The 18,545-nt window shown below is 33.5% G+C and overlaps 1 protein-coding gene across 1 annotated transcript in view; it reads left to right on the forward strand.

The window, feature by feature from the left end:
- Nucleotides 1-18,545, forward strand: part of LOC111145096 (attractin like 1) — a 796,800-nt gene that overhangs the window by 402,198 nt on the left and 376,057 nt on the right. The window lies entirely within an intron of this gene.

The raw sequence follows: 18,545 nt of genomic DNA on the forward strand, positions 1-18,545 counted from the left end.
AATTTAAAAGAAAATTCTCAGTGATAAATATTTATTTTTGGCTTTTATCGCCTAGATTTTTTTAAGTAATCAAATCTTTACCATTTCCTGATTATCTGATAATTCAAGTATGTTGAAGTGCACCTCAATTTGATACATCTCTGTGTCAGAATTAATCATTTATGTTCCCTCTAATCCTAAAATTGATAAAAAACCATAGTACTCTTGCAGAATAACTAATGATATAAATATATTAGATAGTTTCATAACTTTGTATATATTAGTCAATTAAAAGGAACAAAACAATATAATAATCTGGGAGTATAAATGTGCAGTAGATTTATTGTTCTATACTTATATAATGAAAAAACAAGTTTCTGTTTTTATTAGTATTATAGTCTATGAATATTAATATTAGCATACTGTTATTAGTATTAAAAGTATTCTATTTGCTGTTGCATTTTGCGGTATATTTTCTATATATAATTTTGTGCAACAGTATGAAGCAGTAGTATAATTGCTTACCATCTTTTTCTCCACATACAAAATATTATATTTGAAGATTTAAAACTAATCCAGAGTATTCTAAGCTATATAATTAGTGAATGAGATGAATTGTTCTTATTCTTCAGTTTTCAAACATCTATGAAAACTCAGTGTGTGCCTATAATATGTTTGCCAACTTTACAGATCTCCCCCAGAAATAAATAATTCATCTCAATCATCTCTGGCTGATTTTTGGTATATGGCCAATGCAACATCAATAAGAATATACTTGGTATGACTCTATCATAAAGTAATCCAGTTGAAAGGATCTTATTAAATATAAATACATAAATATTTGACAAGAAGTGGAATTCTGTGTGGAGTCTTCTACACATGTTAAACCATCTGTTAGATGAAATTATGGATTCTGGAAGTAAAAACAATCAGTAGGCAGGCAATGTGAAGGCCTTCCATAATGGCATAGGCCAAACGACAGTTTATGCTTCTAATCATTAGAAAAGAAGTCAAGATCAATCAGGTAGCTTGGGTTCTGACCTCATTATGACTAACACTGTTTAAATATCTGATTTCTAAAGTTTATAGAATGCAGCTATATAAATGTAGCATTGTGAAAAGATCAGTATATGACTGTCATTAACAAGTTTCTGAAAATGGTTAAGTGTCCTAATTGAATTTCCTTTCCTCTAACGAGAAGGGATTGTACTATAAAACTAATTCCTCAAGCTCTGGGAATATTTAGGAATATTTATACATAACAACTAAAGTTTAAAAATAGTATTAAATATTTAAGAAAACTAATGTGAATAGTTCATTTACCTATAAAACTTTCACACTTCTCAAGATGAGAAATTGCTTTTGGTTAGAATTATATCAACTCAAGGAAACAATGTTGTTTTTGCATATTAGAAGTTCTAGTAAGCTGATATTAAATTTTAAATTGTAAAATACAAATTTAATTTATCTTTTTATTGAAGTCAAAATCTTTCAAAATATGTGCTGCACATGGACAGAACAGGGAGAAATAGGAAGGGAGAACTTAGATTAGGACCACTGGGCCATTTCTAATCTGTGCTCCTAAATATTACCATGTCCTCTTGATATTCCCTCGATATAATATCCCTTTGTCTAGAGCTCATCTGGGTAGTGAGTCTCATAATAATGATTGAATTTAATTTGCTACCTCTACTGAAGTACAAAATTTATCTTGTTGAGATGTCATGTGATGTTTATAATATCATTTTAAAAATATCGTGAGGTATTTTCTCAAATATAATTTTATTAATCTTTTGAATACAGAGCTCTAAATGTCATGGAAACTATTCATATGTTGATGCCCAAGTCAAGATGCCATTTTGATGACTTACAGATCAGTTATTAGATAATAATTTTGTATTATTAAAAGATTTTCATTTTGGTTTTAAATGCCCAAAGACTTTTAACAGTAGTTGTAGCTAATATAACAACCCCATTTATAGACTTTATTTGGATGGAGGTAAAGATGTGTTTTTATTTGATCTTCTCTTTATTCAGTTTTAACTAATAGGTTAACACAGATAGTCCCAAAAAGGAAAGATCCAATATGTTTTCTTTATGCGATATGTCACTTTCTCTAACATTAAGACATCAACTATTGTAAGCCTCAGAGGACCCCTATGATTAGTACAAGGGCAATTTATTTGAAACAGTATATGAAAATTATTTAAAGGATTCTCCTTTCTTAATATTTCTGTGATTTTTGTTAGAGGAATTATACTATTTGCTTTTCTAAATATTAGGACTGGTTTAAAATGAAAAAAAATCTTTGGATTTTTAATATATATTGTTGAATCCAACCAGTCATGTTGCTTTTTTAAAAAGAAACTGTTTCACGCTTTGATTTCTCATAAACATATCTATACTGTTTTTGTAGTGTAATTTTAGTAATCGAAGCCTATTATTGATGTAACACTTTTTGAATAACACTCCTGACAACTTAGGGGTTCTTAAAAACACAACTACAAAGGACTTTCATTTAAATATACCTCTTCATATAGGAACTTCACATTCATTTCTGTGTTACCCTATTAAGAATATGAACATTTTAATGTGGATGGATGGAAACAATAAATGGATATTGATAAGTGGAGATATTTTAATAGACTAGAAGGATAAGTTCATTTTTTTATAGTTTGTGCTTATTATAGAGGTATTATACCATTTTATTTCAATGTTACATTTAATTTTAGATAAATAGTCATTAGATTACAAAAATATTTGTTAGGAGCAAGTATACATTAAAAGGAGTCTATTGAAATATTGTCATGCTTAATAATCTTCATTTTTAAAGTGAAATTTGAGTTTTTAGTGAGTATCATAAGGCACAAACCCATCCAAATGTTATAATTACTGCTTGCATTGAAGATATTTAATCTTATGTTTGACTAAGGTGAGTGAAAATATCCTGCATATCTTAATAGTTACAAGAATTTATTTCTTTTGAGTTGAAAACTTTTTTCCCACATTTTGAGTAGTTTAATTACAGTTTGCCTCAGTTAAAATCTAACTGCAGGGGTGCTGTGGTGGTTCAATTGGTTAAGGTTCCAACATTTGATTTTGGCTCAGGTCATGAGATCCATCCTGGGCTGGAGCCCTGCCTCTGGCTCCTCACTGGGTGTGGAGCCCACTTAAGATTCTCTCTCTCTCCAGTCTGTCTCCACCCCCATCCCCAACTACTTGTGCAGGAGCCCACATGCTTGTCTCTCTCTTTAAAAAAGAAAAATCTAGGGGCACCTGGGTGGCTCAGTTGGTTAAGTGCCCAACTCCTGATTTTGGCTCAGATCATGATCTCAGGGTCCTGGGATCAAGTCTGTTTTGGGCTCAGAGGTCAACAGGGAGTCTACTTGTCTCCCTTTTTCTGCCCCTCTCCCCACTTGTACATGCACTTGTGTATGTGCACACTCGAGCTTTCTCTCTTAAATAAATAAATCTTTTAAAGAAGTCCAACTGCAAAATCCATAGAATAATAGATCCTATAGGCAAATGTGAGGTTATTTATTTTATTAAGAAAAGATTTATTTATTTATATATTTGATAGCGTGATCATGGTGGGGGCGGGATGGGCCAAGGGAGAGAAAGACTCTGAAGTGGACTCTCAACTGAGCACCAAGCTGGAGTGGGGCTCCACCCAGGGCTCAGTCTCATGACTCTGATGTCATGACCTGAGCCCAAACCAAGAGTCCGTGGCTTAACCGACTGAGCCACACAGGGCCCCTAAGGTTATTTCTAATCAACTTCATGTTACTAGTGGGTTTGTGTGTTTGAATGATTGTTACATTTCCTCTATCAGCAACTTTCCTTCTATAATTCTCTTTAATTTGCAATCTTTAAAAGTTAAAGAAATATATTACTATGGAGCTTTACCACCTGATTTGCTTATCTTTCATAGTCAGGTATGATTTTCTAATGCTTGAAAATCAATAAAAACAGCTTTGCGTGGGATAAGACAATGTCCACCGAGCAACTGACCTTGTGTTTATGATGCGCTACTTTCTTGCACATTTTGTAATCATGCTGCATAAAACCTAGATTTGAATTTAGCATTATCAACCTGAAATTTGAGTTAAAAATAAACTAAAACCCAGAGATAAGATTCTAGTAGCTATGAGTAGCAAACTACTTTTCTAGAGTAGTTTCCATCTCTATCTAATTGTTTTATGGTCACAAAAATAGAAGAAGTAATAATATCCTGAAGTTATGCTTTACTGAGGTCATGTCATGGGTAAATAATTAATGATAGAATATTCTCTGAGATGCTAAATTTGTGGTAAATCGATTCCTATTAATGCAATGTTGCAGGGTTTATAAAATGAGTTGCTCTACCTCCTTAGACACCCACCTTATTTAGAGAGAGAGGAGTGGTTACAGTGAAGAGAGTAATGAGAAAATGTTATTTTGGGTGGAGAAATTAAACTTAATAAATTATATACTGTATGCAACTTCTTACAGAATTTCTTAGTACTTTAAGAATCTATTTTATATAATGTTTACATATTTTCATGTCTAGGTAAAGATTTCCATAAAACATTATTTTGTCAAAACAAGATTTTTTAAAACCATAAATAATGCACTCAAATAAATCTCTCTCTTTGTATTTAATGGCCTTAGTGTTCATTTATTTTTTTATCATTTTCTCTTATTGGATTTCAAAATGTAATGATTCCCTTGCTTTATTTATTTTTCACTTTATCCTGTAAGACTAGAAATTACAGATGTTCAGCATGTCTGTTTATATTATCATAGTTTTAAAAACTATAATAATAGTTATAAAAAAATAACTTCAATTGAGAAGTCAATATGTATAGGAGCATAAGATTTGGAAGTTAGCTGATTTTTGCCTTTATACCTGTTGCTAAAATCTTATCGTAGGTATAGTGCTTTCATTTTGTTCACTTCAGCAAAGATGTATTAATCTCTTGCAATATTCCAGACAGATTGATAAATACTACAGATATAAAGAAAAAGATACAGATTCTATTTGGGGGAGTAATTCATACCTTTAGCAATTTTAATAAGATACACACATACATGTACACACTCTCTAAGGAATATTTCATTTTACTTTGTTGTGGTATCATCCATAGGGGGAGATACAGTATATCAAAAAGTTTTCTGGAAGTAGGATTAGTAGTGGAAGTAAATACAAATTGTTGTATAACTGTACATAGAGTTAATTTCTACAAAAAAGATATAAAAATTTTTAGCATTGTACTATATATTATTACAATTATAAAAATTGCCTAAAATTATAGTATTTATTTATTATATGTTGTATCTTTAACTTAGACCCAATTATTTATATAGATTAAGAAATGGCCCGGAATATCGAATTTCTGTCAATAAATTTTAATCTGATTGACCATAACATATTATAATATAACCTAAGAATCTGTTTGTTGTAGGGGGAATATGCTATATTTCATCTAATATTATGATAACTCAATCATTATTTGATGTACCACTTAGAAGGAAAATACAGTGACAATTAAACTATCCCATAGTACTCTCACCACTAAAAATATTTATTTTATGCTTACTGAAACTGCTCTTATAGACTTACTTAGATAGAGATTTTATTATATATCATTCACATAATGTACACTGAAAGGAAAGTAAAAGCAAAATAAATTGATAAGGTATTGCTAAAACTTATGTACATTCTTAGTCCAATTTTTTATAAATCACTTTTCGATTCAGGTAAATGTTTTGTTTCACATAGTATCATTGACTAGAATAATCAAATTTGTGTCTTTGCAGGGCATGACATATATATCATAAATGGCCTCTGGGCCAGTAGTGGTTGTGTGATTTCACTGATTATAAGACACATCAGGTTTTAGAGATATTAAGATGTGAAAACAAAATGTGTCTTAGAATCAAAATATGGGGGGCACCTGGGTGGCTCAGTGGGTTAAGCCTCTGCCTTCGGTTCAGGTCATGATCTCAGGGTCCTGGGATCGAGCCCCGCATCGGGCTCTCTGCTCAGCAGTGAGCCTGCTTCCTCCTCTCTCTGCCTGCCTCTCTGCCTAATTGTGATCTCTCTCTCTCTCTCTCTGTCAAATAAATAAATAAAACTAAAAAAAAAAAAGAATCAAAATATGGTAGGGTTTACTTTATAAGGTTTTTAGTACTAAGTAAATTAATGCACGCTAAGTTCTCACCTCTCTGCCTTTTCCTTACCAGACTTCAACAAATGTTAACTGTTATTGTTATTGATATGTAATATAAATAATGATTAACATTAAATTATTCATTAATATTAGTAACAGTAACTCCTATATATCTTGGGTTCTTCTCCTCCATGTATACTCTAACACGGTTGTTCTCAATTCAGTAGGCCCTTTAGAATCACCTTTTGATTTTTAAAAGAATTATATTTATGTATCCTTGAGCACCACTCCACTGTTCTGTCCCCACCAACCTATAAATCAGAATTCTGTGAGGCTCAGCTTTATGAGTCTATTTTTAAAGCACACAATCAATTCTAATATGCACCATTGGCATTGAAACTCTTCTTTGGCTTTTACTCTTAGAGAGATGGAAAACCATTGAAGGGATTTCAACAGAGGAGATAAGTGATTTGAGTTAAAAAAAAAAAAAGATATGATTTAAACTGATAATTCTGCTATTGTGTTGAGACTAGACCAAGAGAGATGAATATGGAGGTTACCACTCTACCTGGTGAGAGATAGCAATTGCTCAGATCAAGAGGTGGCAGTGGATATGGCAAGAAGAGATCAGATTATGGATATGTTTTGGAGATAACACAATTGCATGGATAGGGAGGTATGAGAAAGTATTAAAGCAACCATTACTTCAAAAGAGCATAAACCAAGCCTGACTTGAAGGTTTTGCCTGAACAACTATATAGAGATAAAATTGCCATCAACTGAAATGGAGTTAATTGCAAGTAAAATTGGCTTGGGGAAAGGAATTTAATTTTTACATGTGAAGTTTGAGATATCTATTGGACATCCAATTAGATAAGTCAAGGAAGCAGGAGTTGGCTCTGGCATATGGAAAAAGATCTTAGCAGGAGAGACAAATTTGGGATTCTCAGTATATCAATGGTATTTAAAAGCAAGGGACTAAGGGCGCCTGGGTGGCTCAGTGGGTTAAAGCCACTGCCTTCAGCTCAGGTCATGATCTCAGGGTCCTGGGATCAAGCCCCGCATTGGGCTCTCTGCTCAGCAGGGAGCCTGCTTGTGATCTGTCTGTCAAATAAATAAAATTAAAAAAAAAAAAAAAAAAGTAAAAGCAAGAGACTAATAGTATCACCAAAGGAGGAGGATTAAGCCTTACAGTGTTCATAATGTAATGGGTTGAATATGTCACCTCCCAAATCCATATGTTGAGGCCCTAAACCCAAATGCTATGGTATCTGGAACTGAGGTCATTAGGAGGTCTTTAGGCTTATATGATGTTGATATTCTTATGATGGAATTAGTGCCCTTTAAAAGAGGAGCAGAGGAAGCATGCTTTGTCTCTGACAGTATACAAAGAAGACGTCATGTGAGCACACAATGAAATGGAAGTTGTCTGAAAGCCAGGAGGATGGCCCTCTCCAATAACCAAATCTGCCAGCATCTTGATCTCAGACTTCTTAGCCTTTAGAATTGTGAGAAGTAAATGCCTCCTGCTTAAGTCATTCCATTTATGGTATTTTGTTGTAGCAGCCTGAGCTGACTAAGACATTCAAGATGATAGAGAGAAGATAAAATCGGCAAAGAATACTATGAAGTTGGAGAAAAGCTAGTCAATGTGGGTTCTCGGAAGCTGAGGAAACACTGTAGAAGAGAAAAGAGTTTTCAAGTATCTCATAGGCTGCTGATGGGCAAAGCAAAATTGTAACTAAAAATTGATCATTGGATTTAACTATTTGGAAGTCATTTGTGACCCTGGCAAGAGCAATTTTAATGGATCAATAGCTATGAAAGCTCAACTAAAGTGTGGTTAAAAGAGAACAAGAGGCGATGACTTCCAGAGTAACAGTAAAAGGAGCTCCATGGACTTATAACCGTAGCTGACAAACAACTCTAACTGGTGAACATTATTTTTTTTTAAAGATTTTGTTATTTATCTGACAGACAGAAGAGAGAGATCACAAGTAGGCAGAGCAGTAGACAAAGCAAATGGGAAAAGTAGGCTCTCTGCTTAGCAGGGTACCTGACATGGGTCTTGATCTCAGAACCCTGGGATCATGACCCAAGCTGAAGGCAGCTGCTCAACCCACTGAGCCACCCAGGCACCCCTGGTGAACATTATTTTTAAAACAAATAAGCATCTCTGGAATCTGTCTTAAGTACATACAGCAATTCAAGAAAATCTAAATCTTAGTTGAAGAGAAGCAGCAGCAGCAGCAGCAGCAGCAGCAGCAGCAGCAGCAGCAGCAGCAGCAGCCAGTAGCATTTGAGCCATGACCTGCTCTCTTCTTATCCCCTCTCAGCTCAATATGTTCTCATCTCCCACAACCTTTGCCCAGTTATGTTTGCAGAGGTTCTATTTCAGTTAAAAGCAACTGAGATCTGAGGCTCTTTTCCTTCACCAAGCCTTCTCTTATTGGTCAGAGTTCTTCCTCCAGGAGAGTAGACTGAGAATTCCAGAGTCCCTATTGCCCTCATCACACTTTACTCAAAGGGTGGAGATTTCGTGCCAGTAGAGACAATCTGACAATATAAGGGACTGCCATACCTGTCTGGCACTATCCTCATGAAATAGGAGAGTCATTTGAGAGAGGTACGAGCCACTGTCTCCACCACCAGCTCTGGAACTTTGGCACAGAATTTTTTTCCACGGGAAGAAGTTTGTTTGAAACAAACTATGGAGAAGTTCAACCCTGATGGCTTCCTTGAAAAAAAAAAAAAAAATGGACATTGTGCTAGTAAACAATGCAGAAGAGCCTGATAGGCCAATCATAAATCAGCTAGACATTTACCAGAACAATCCAGTGATAGAGAAAGTTAAGATCTCTCCTAGGGTTATAAAAATTGTCAAACACGAGTCTCAAATATTACCCTACAATGGACCCAGAATTAATTGAATCAGATTAGGGAGCAAATTAAACGTGAGAGCATTATCAAAAACAATAGTCCATCATCAGTTCGTGGAGACAAACTAGTTAGGTGTGATACCAAAGAAGGCAGGGGGCTTAACAGAAAGATCTTGGGTAGACACAAAGAGAGCCCTGATAAAACTAGTTATCCCGCATGACCATGCGCATGCCCAAAGCTGCATCCTCTGAGGAGCAACATCACAGGTTGCACTACAGAGAAAACAGACTTCATGAAAATAGCCCCACCAAGTCACTAAACAAATCACTATACAGAATTATTGTAATCTATTACCTATTATTGTAATCTATTACCTAAAATGTCAGCTTTTTTCAACAAAAAATTATGGGACATGCAAAAAGAGGGAATTGTGGCTCATAGACAGGACAAATAGCAGAGGGTAACAGAACTTGCTTGTTAGAGGGCCCCCCTGTCAGAATTAGCTGACCAAGACTTCAGAGCAGCTGTTGTGAATATGTCCAAAGAACTAAAGGAAACCATGACTAAGGTAGGATAGAAATATCTCATAAAACCGATAATATCACTAAAGAGATAAAATTATTTAAAAAATGAGAAGCTAATGGAAAATCAGGAATTGAGAAGTACGGAACCATGATAAAAAAAATTTACTAGAGAGACTCAATGATAGATTTGAACTGGCAGAAGAAAGAATTTATGAGCTTGAAAATGGATCAGTAGAGATTATGAAACAAGAACAGAGAGAAAAAAGAATGAAAAAAATAAACAAAGCCTAACAGAAATACAGAATACCAGTAAGTACACCAATATATGCATAATAAGAGTGCCACAAGGAAAGAAGAAAGAGAGGAGCAGAAGAAATATTTGAAGAAAGGCTGTCTGAAATTTAAAAATACTTAGAGATGAATGAAAATGAAAACAGAATATACCAGAATTCATGGGATGAAACTAAGGCAGTGTTCAGTGGGAAATAAATATCTGTGCATGCCAGTATTTAAAAGAAAAGATATCTTAAATCAGTAGCTTTTTAAAAATGTCTTAATTTAAATTACAGTTAGTTAACATACAGTGTAATATTAGTTTTAGGTGTACAATATAGTGATTCAACATTTGCATACAACACCAAGTTCTCATCACAAGTGCACTCCTTATTCCCTAACACCTATTTCACCCATCCCTCCATCCCCACCTCTCTGGTAACCATTAGTGTGTTCTCTAGAGTCAAGAATCTATTTCTTGGTTTGCCTCTGTCTCTCTTTTTTCCCCTTTCCTTGGTTGTTTTGTTTCTTAAATTCCAGATATGAGTGAAATCATGGTATTTGTCTTTCTCTGACTGTTATTTTGCTAAGCATAATAATCTCTAGCTCCATCCTAACCTTCCCCATTAAGTAACTTGAAAAAGAAGAACAAATTAAATCTACAGGAAACAGAAAAGGAAGGAAATAATAAAGATTAGAGAAGGAAGTAATGTAACAGAGAATAGGAAAACAACAGAGAAAATCAATGAAAAAAAGTTGTTTCTTTGAAAACATCAGTAAATTGACAAAATAGATAGACTGACCAAGAATAAAAGAGAGAAGACTCAAATTGCTAAAATCAATACTAAAAGCAGAGATATTGTTACCAAACTTTCAGAAATAAAAAGTATTCTAAGGGTACATTATGAACATCTGTATGCCAACAAACTGAAGAATCTAGATGAAATGAAAAATTCCTAGAAAGGCATAAAATGCCAACATTGATTCAAGAAGAAATAGAAAGTCTGAATAGATCTATAAAAAGAAAAAAATTGCATTCAAAATTTTAAAATTTGCCTCTAGATGCATGAGCAACCTGTCTGTAACAAGCACATCTACTGTCCGATCTTGCTGTGTTTGTTTCATGTTTTTATTTAAATTCTAGATAGTTAACATTGTAGTGTAATACTGGTTTCAGGAGTAGAATTTAGTAATTCATCACTTACATACCAATCTTGTTTTCTAATACAGCTTTCCAATAAAAGGAACAGGGCTCTTTGTAGAACTGGCAGCTTGTAGAACCAGAGCAGAAAACACACACACACACTGAGTTTTATAGTGCCAAAATATAAGGAAGTCCTCAAAAACACACACCTCACCATGATGGGAGTATGTCAAAGAGACACAGAAGCCACAGTAGAGACAGCTCCCAGTGATAAAAGCTGGAACAATGTGAGCACTAAATTAAACAAAGTAATATTGTATTATAACCCAAAGTATAAAATGAATTAATCCATACTGATAAAAACAAGTAATTGAATAAATAAATGGAGGAGAATTGATATTCTTCCATTCAGAGACATTCCAAATAATTTATGTAGATATTTTGCCCTTAGGAAAGTTGAGCACAACTTCATGCTCCTTAATGTGAGCTGAGTGACATCCTTGAGTCACAGCTGTGCTAGAAATAATACTAAATTGGCACTTGACACATACTTACATTATCTAGAACTTACATGGTATTCTGGTAACAGTGGTATATTGTGTTTAATTTTTTTCAGTATCAATATAATTATAGTTTAATTTGGTTTATTGCCATTCACCAAAATAATTCATGTAATTTGTGATATTTAGGTGAACCACTATTGGAGCATATTGAATGAACATGGTATTAGATTCACTCATGAATCTAATATTGAAATGTTAGTCATTTTGGTGTATTAATTATTCTGAGTCTGAATTCCGCTGTTATAACCAATACTTTGAACAAGGATAGACAATCAAAGCTCGATTTTTTTTTAAATTATTCCCACAGACGATTCAAACTCATTTTCTGCACCCAGTTTGTTCCTGTTCCTTGAGTAGCTAGGGACAGGCATGATTTTTTTTTTCTCCTTTCTTTTCTAGACACATGTTTTCCATTTTGTGGGTAATTTGATATAACAAAATTTTATTCTTATGCTGGAGGAGATTTTTAGAAGTCATTCTCTCTATTGGAAGTAATCATGAGCAGATTGTGATGAAATTAAGCATCAACTTTGTTCTTTTTCCCTTTTTTTGCATTTTGTCTTAATATCTATTTTTAATAGACAATATATCTGTGTTTCAGAATTTAAAATGTGCATCCCTGTTACCTAGTCACTCACGTCTTCCCTCCTCATAGGTTTTGTGTGTGTATGTTTGTATTCTTTTGAAGCTATTTGATATATACACCAGTAAATGTGAACATACATTATTTTTCCACATTATTTACTCTAATGGTAGCATGTTATATACACTCTGTTTGGTAGATTTTTACATAAGTTTTAAGGTCTAATAAATTCTTGTACTTCTAAATTATTACTAATTTAAAAGCAATACTTCTCATCTATTAATGAGCAGTCGAGATGTATAAATTAATACTTTCATGATACATCACATTTTGGTGATTTTGTAATCTTTTTTTCTGTTTTAATTATTTCTACAGTGTAGCCATACTTAGGATATTCTTTCAAAGAGATTTTTTAAAGAATTCCAAGATACCAGTCTAGCTATGTAATTCTGAGAAATATATATTTTTTAAGATTTTTAAAATCTATTTATTTGTCCGAGAGAAAGAGAGCACAAGCAGGCAGAGTGCAGGCAGAGGGAGAAGCAGGCTCCCCACTGAGCAAGGAGCCCCATGTGGGATTCGATCCTAGAACCCTGGGATCATGACCTGAACTGAAGGCAGCAGCTTAACCAACTGAGCCACCCAGGCGTCTCATGAGAAATAATTCTTAAAACTACACTCCAATGGAGCACTTCTCAAAAACTCATGGCTCTTGTTCAAATGTATAATAGTTATATGAGAAAATTTACTAAGTATTTCAGTAAGAAATTTAGGGCACAGCAAGCTAAATCATAACCTTAGAGAGTTAAATTAAAATATTGGCAAATTACTTTAGACCTTTTTGTAAATTGTTTGAATTTACAAACATTTGCTCATCATAATGAGCAAATGCAAAATAATAATAAAATTTAGCTTTTGCTACATTTTCCTTCATTAAATTAAAAGAACCAATTATATATAAATAACTGTTTTTTTCTGTTGTTGTAGAAAAACTTTCTAATTGTATAGTCACTACATCATGTAATTATAAATTTGTACCGTATCTCTGTGTGAAAAAATAGTATACACTTATGCCACTCAAGTACTAGTCTTTAATCTAGTACATGTAGAGCAACTTGTGTTTACTTACTTTGGCCAAAATTCCTTGCTTGGGAAGTTGACTTATAATGATTTTGAAACACAAACTCACCACCTGCTAATAATTTTAAATGTATCAGATTTCAAATCCACATAGTATTTTTAAGTAAAGTATGTAAGATTATAGTTAAAAATCCAGAAGTCATCATTTATTTTGGCTGTTTCCTTTTCACTATGTGTAATTTTTGCTATCAATTTTTTCTATTGGTATAAAATCATATTTTTCTTAAAAATGCCAAGTTATTCAGCATTATTTACAATAGCCAAAATATGGAAGCAAACCAAGTGTCCATTGATAGATGAATGCATACAGATGAATGGAGATATATATATAAAATGTAATAATGGAGTATTACTCAGCCACAAAAAAGGATGAAATTTTGCCCTTTGAAACAATATGGATGGAGTTAAAGAGTGTAATGCTAAGTGAAATAAGTCAGAAGAAGACAAATACCATATCATTTCACTCATATGTGGAATTTAAGAAACAAAACAACCAAAGGAAAAAAGAGACAAATAAACCAGACTCTAAAATACACAAAACGAACTGGTGGTTACCAGAAGTGAGCTGGGTAGGGAGAATGGATAAAATAGGTGAAGGGGATAAAGAGTACATTTATTGTGATGAACACTGAGTAATGTATTGAATTGTTGAATCACTATATTTATTGTATATCTGAAGCTAATATAACACTGTCCTTAATTATCCTGGCATTTAAAAAAATAAAAATAAAACTGAATGCCAAGTTATATCTGTAAAAGCACATCAATTTCAATAATGTATAGGTCAGCAAGATCCTACTTAGACTATTTCTTTTAAGGTGCCTCACCAAAAATATTAACTTCTCACTTGTTCTTAATACATCCTGAAGTTCTGACATTGTGGACTCCAATGAGGTTTATAATTGGAATATTGACTTTGACTTTCAAAAACCATACATAATTATTTAAACAATCCTATATAAGGCTCATAGTTAAATCAAAATGAGAGGTATACACCATTCTCAGAAGCTGGTTTCGTATTGTATCATTGAATATAAAACATTTATCTCAAACAGATATAGACAGTTTATTATTGCTTTCAGAATAGCTATTTGCCTAACACATGAACTAATTATGAATTAAGCAGTAAGTCAGTTTTGCTTCCTTTACAAAATTAGTAATTTACATATAACCTTTGGCTATTCCTTTATCTTAAAGTATTGATACAAGTCGCATAAAATTATTTTCTATATAGAAAATGCTTTGAAATGTAAGATTTAATTAAAATGCACTACTATTTTAGGGTAGTTGTATTCTAAATGATACCATAGAGACTACCATGGATATTTAAGGAGTCTGGATGGAATGTATAAAGATGCTAAATTATAACCTTTATGGATGACTGTAAGTCATTTTATCAATTATTTGAAACAAGTGAAAAATGCCAAAGTATTTAAGATTTTTTTTTTTTTTTAATTTATTGACAGGTCACAAGTAGGCAGAGAGGCAGGCAGAGAGAGACAGGAGGAGGCAGGCTCCCTGCTGAGCACAGAGCCCGATGCGGGACTCGATCCCAGGACCCCGAGATCATGACCCGAGCCGAAGGCAGAGAGTATTACTTTTTTAATACATCCTGTACTAGAAATTATACTGTTTCTTGCCATAACAGCCTTTTTCATATCAAGGTATACATTAAAAGGATAAGTTCTTAAAATACTCTAAGGTAAACAGGTAAGACTTATTGTGAATGCAGGAATCCTACTCAGGGTCTCTAGCATAGACCCCTGGAGGCTTCCCAAGAAGTGAGGACATCAATACATTAATGACCAATTACCGCACACTAGTTTGTGGACCATACCCCAATTACTGACAGCTGAAATCCAGGTTTGGAGAAGACACGGTAAATGGTGCACTTGCCAGTCAGATAGGTCCTGTAAACTCTGTTTACCCAGAGCGCCTTATTTGCTTAGCATATTGTTAGCAACTACCCAGGACTGGGTAAACAACTCTGTTGTCTTTCATTCTAAAACTTTGAAAAGTTCATAGGTTCTTGTTAAGATTGAGTGTAGAATCTTGTGGTGCCTAGAAACTTAAGTGGCTGGATGATGATTGCTCAGAATATTAATATCTTAGATCATAGCTTTTTATTCTTAGTATTTCACAAGTTAGAATCAGTAAATGTTTTAGACTGCTATCCTGTTTTTTCTTTACTGTGTATGGCAAAGTGGATTACTCTGTTTTAATATATCGCTGAGATGAATGGGGGTAATTTTTTTCCAAATGAAAACATCTCATTTTGTTTTAGAGATTAATTCATAATTAGGGTTTGCCTAATTAAATTTGTTTTCCATTTAATTTTGATGGATCTATTTTATCAAGAAAAATATAAACTAATTGAAAGTTTATATCAGATAAGTCAGTCAGGGATGCCTTATATACCAATAACCAATTAAAAGATAAAAAAATTTTAAGATTCATTTCACTTTGATGTCTATGTTGATAGTTTTAGTTTTAGTTTATTTTTAATTTAAAAGTACAATCATATACTGATTCAAATTGTATGTAAAGATATAACTGTAGATCAATGTAGGAACATATTTTTTCCTTATTTTGTTAGGACTTACTCATTTTTTTACATCTTCTAATTAGCAAATTACCTGCTCATTAGTGAAAAACTAGAAGGTATTTTAATAACAAAAAGTTTAATTAAGATGGTGAAAACCTAATAAATTCTCCAAAAAGTTCTTGCAAGGAGAATAATGCATAATAATAAGTAACAGTCACAATGTCTGTGATTCCTTTTTGTTTAACCTTTATAAAACCTTTATCATCTTTCTACCTGATAAGTGAAATATTTGGTGGCAGCTTGAGTACTATCATCCTTTATCTAGTTGTTACTCTACTTAATATGCCTCATTATTGTGCCTAGAATTACTTTTTATTTTTCTTAAGATAAATGTTTGATTTCAAATGAAGGTGACTTTGATGCTCAAAGCTGGCAGTTAACGATAACAGTGAAATAACTTTTTATGTGTGTGGTACATAGACTCATGTCTAGCAGAGGTTATTGTCATACATAGTAAGTGGCCGGCATATTTTGTGCAGGCTATTAAATCTTGGTGATATGTGTTATTTCAGCTACAGGCAAAAGGATATTATGGTAAGTCCTTCTTAATATTGAAGTTTATAAGAAATGGAACACATTCTAATTGGCTTCACCTTTTTTTTTTAATGCCAAAAATTTAATATTGAAAGTGAACTTAATAATCTGAGTACAGGAGCATTAAAGAAAATAAATGATATCCATTGAAGGTTGGATATCCAATTACTAAAATCATGTTCTAGCTTTTTATTGTATTAAAGATTTTAAATTCCAGAAATATCACTTTGGTAATAATATTTTCAGTTATTTTGACCATAAAGACATATTGATCATATCTACAAGGATTGGGTATTGCCCTAAATTTCTATGCCAGAATTTAGATCTTGAATATAAAACCCTCAGCAAGTTCTCAATGTTTGGTCAAAACTCAGATTTTATTGTAGCAAGAATATGATGTGGTGAGTAAAAAGCAAGTACAGATTCTTTTGAACAGTATTTTTAAATTCATTTTATAGTACAAGTTTTTATTTTAATTAGTTTAACTTTTAGATGAGTAATACATTCACATCATTTAAAACTTAGAACAAAATAGAATTCAGAGAAAGATGGTGGAGTAGGAGGACCCTAAACTCCTCCTTATCCCATGGGTACAACTAGATAACACTCACGTTAATGCAGATAACCCAGAATGCATCTGGAAGACTGGCTGAGAAACAGATTATCACACTGGGGAGCTGCATAGGGAAGAAAAATCCCCATAGCATTTGGCTTTGAAAATATATAGAACATTCCACCCTAAAACAACAGAATACTCATTCTTTTCGAGTATACATGGAACATTCTCCAGAATAGATCACATACTGGGTCACAAATCGGAGTTCAACTGATACCAAAAGATTGAGATTATCCCCTGCATATTCTCAGACCACAGTGCTTTGAAACTGGACCTCAACCACAAGAAAAAGTTTGGAAGGAATTCAAACACTTGGAAGCTAAAGACCACCTTGCTTAAGAATGTTTGGATCAACCAGGAAATCAAAGAACTTAAACAATTCATGGAACCCAATGAGAATGAAGAAGTTTGGTCCAAAACCTATGGGATACAGCAAAGGCAGTCCTAAGGGGGAAATATATAGCCATCCAAGCCTCCCTCAAAAAAATTGAAAAATCCAGAATACACCAGCTCTCTTTACACCTTAAAGAACTGGAGAATCAACAACAAATTAAGCCAACCCCACTCAAAGAAGGGAAATAATCAGGTTTAGAGCAGAGATCAATGAGATAGAAACTAGAGATACAGTAGAACACATCAATGAAACTAGAAGCTTGTTTTTTGAAAGAATCAGTAAGATCCATAAACCATTGGCCAAACTAATCCAAAAGAGAAGAGAGAGGACTCAAATCAATAAAATTATAAACGAAAAGGGAGAGATTATGACTAACACCAAGGAAATAGAAACAGTCATCAGAAATTATTATCAACACTTATATGGCAATAAGTTAAGCAACCTAGACGAAATGGATGCATTCCTGGAAACCTATAAACTTCCAAGACTGAATCAGGAAGAAACTGACAACCTGAATAGACCTATATCTAATAACGAGATTGCAGCAGTGCTAAAAAACCTCCCAAAAAACAAGAGCCCAGGACCTGACAGATTCCCTGGAGAATTCTACCAAACATTCAAAGAAGAAATAATACCTGTTCTTCTGAAGCTGTTTCAAAAAACAGAAACAGAAGGAAAACTTCCAGACTCTTTTTATGAAGCCAGTATTACCCTGATCCCCAAACCAGGCAAAGACCCCACCAAAAAGGAGAATTTCAGACCAATATCCCTGATGAATATGGATGCTAAGATTCTCAACAAGATCCTAGGTAATAGGATCCAACAGTATATTAAAAAGATTATCCACCATGACCAGGTGGGATTCATCCATGGGATGCAAGGGAGGTTCAACATTCACAAATCAGTCAATATGATAGAATAAATTAGTGAGAAAGGAAAGAAGAACCACATGGTTCTCTCAATTGATGCAGAAAAAGCATTTGACAAGATACATCATCCGTTCCTCATTAAAATGATTCAAAGTATAGGGATAGAGGCAACATTCCTCAACTTCAGAAAATCTATCTGTGAAAAACCCACAGCAAATATCATCCTCAGTGGGGAAAAGCTGACAGCCTTCCCTCTGAGATCAGGAACATGACAAAGATGCCCACTCTC

The sequence above is a fragment of the Enhydra lutris genome, unplaced genomic scaffold, assembly GCF_002288905.1.
Source record: "Enhydra lutris kenyoni isolate GAN:26980312 unplaced genomic scaffold, ASM228890v2 scaffoldscaffold12, whole genome shotgun sequence".
NCBI classification, from domain to species: Eukaryota; Metazoa; Chordata; class Mammalia; order Carnivora; family Mustelidae; genus Enhydra; species Enhydra lutris.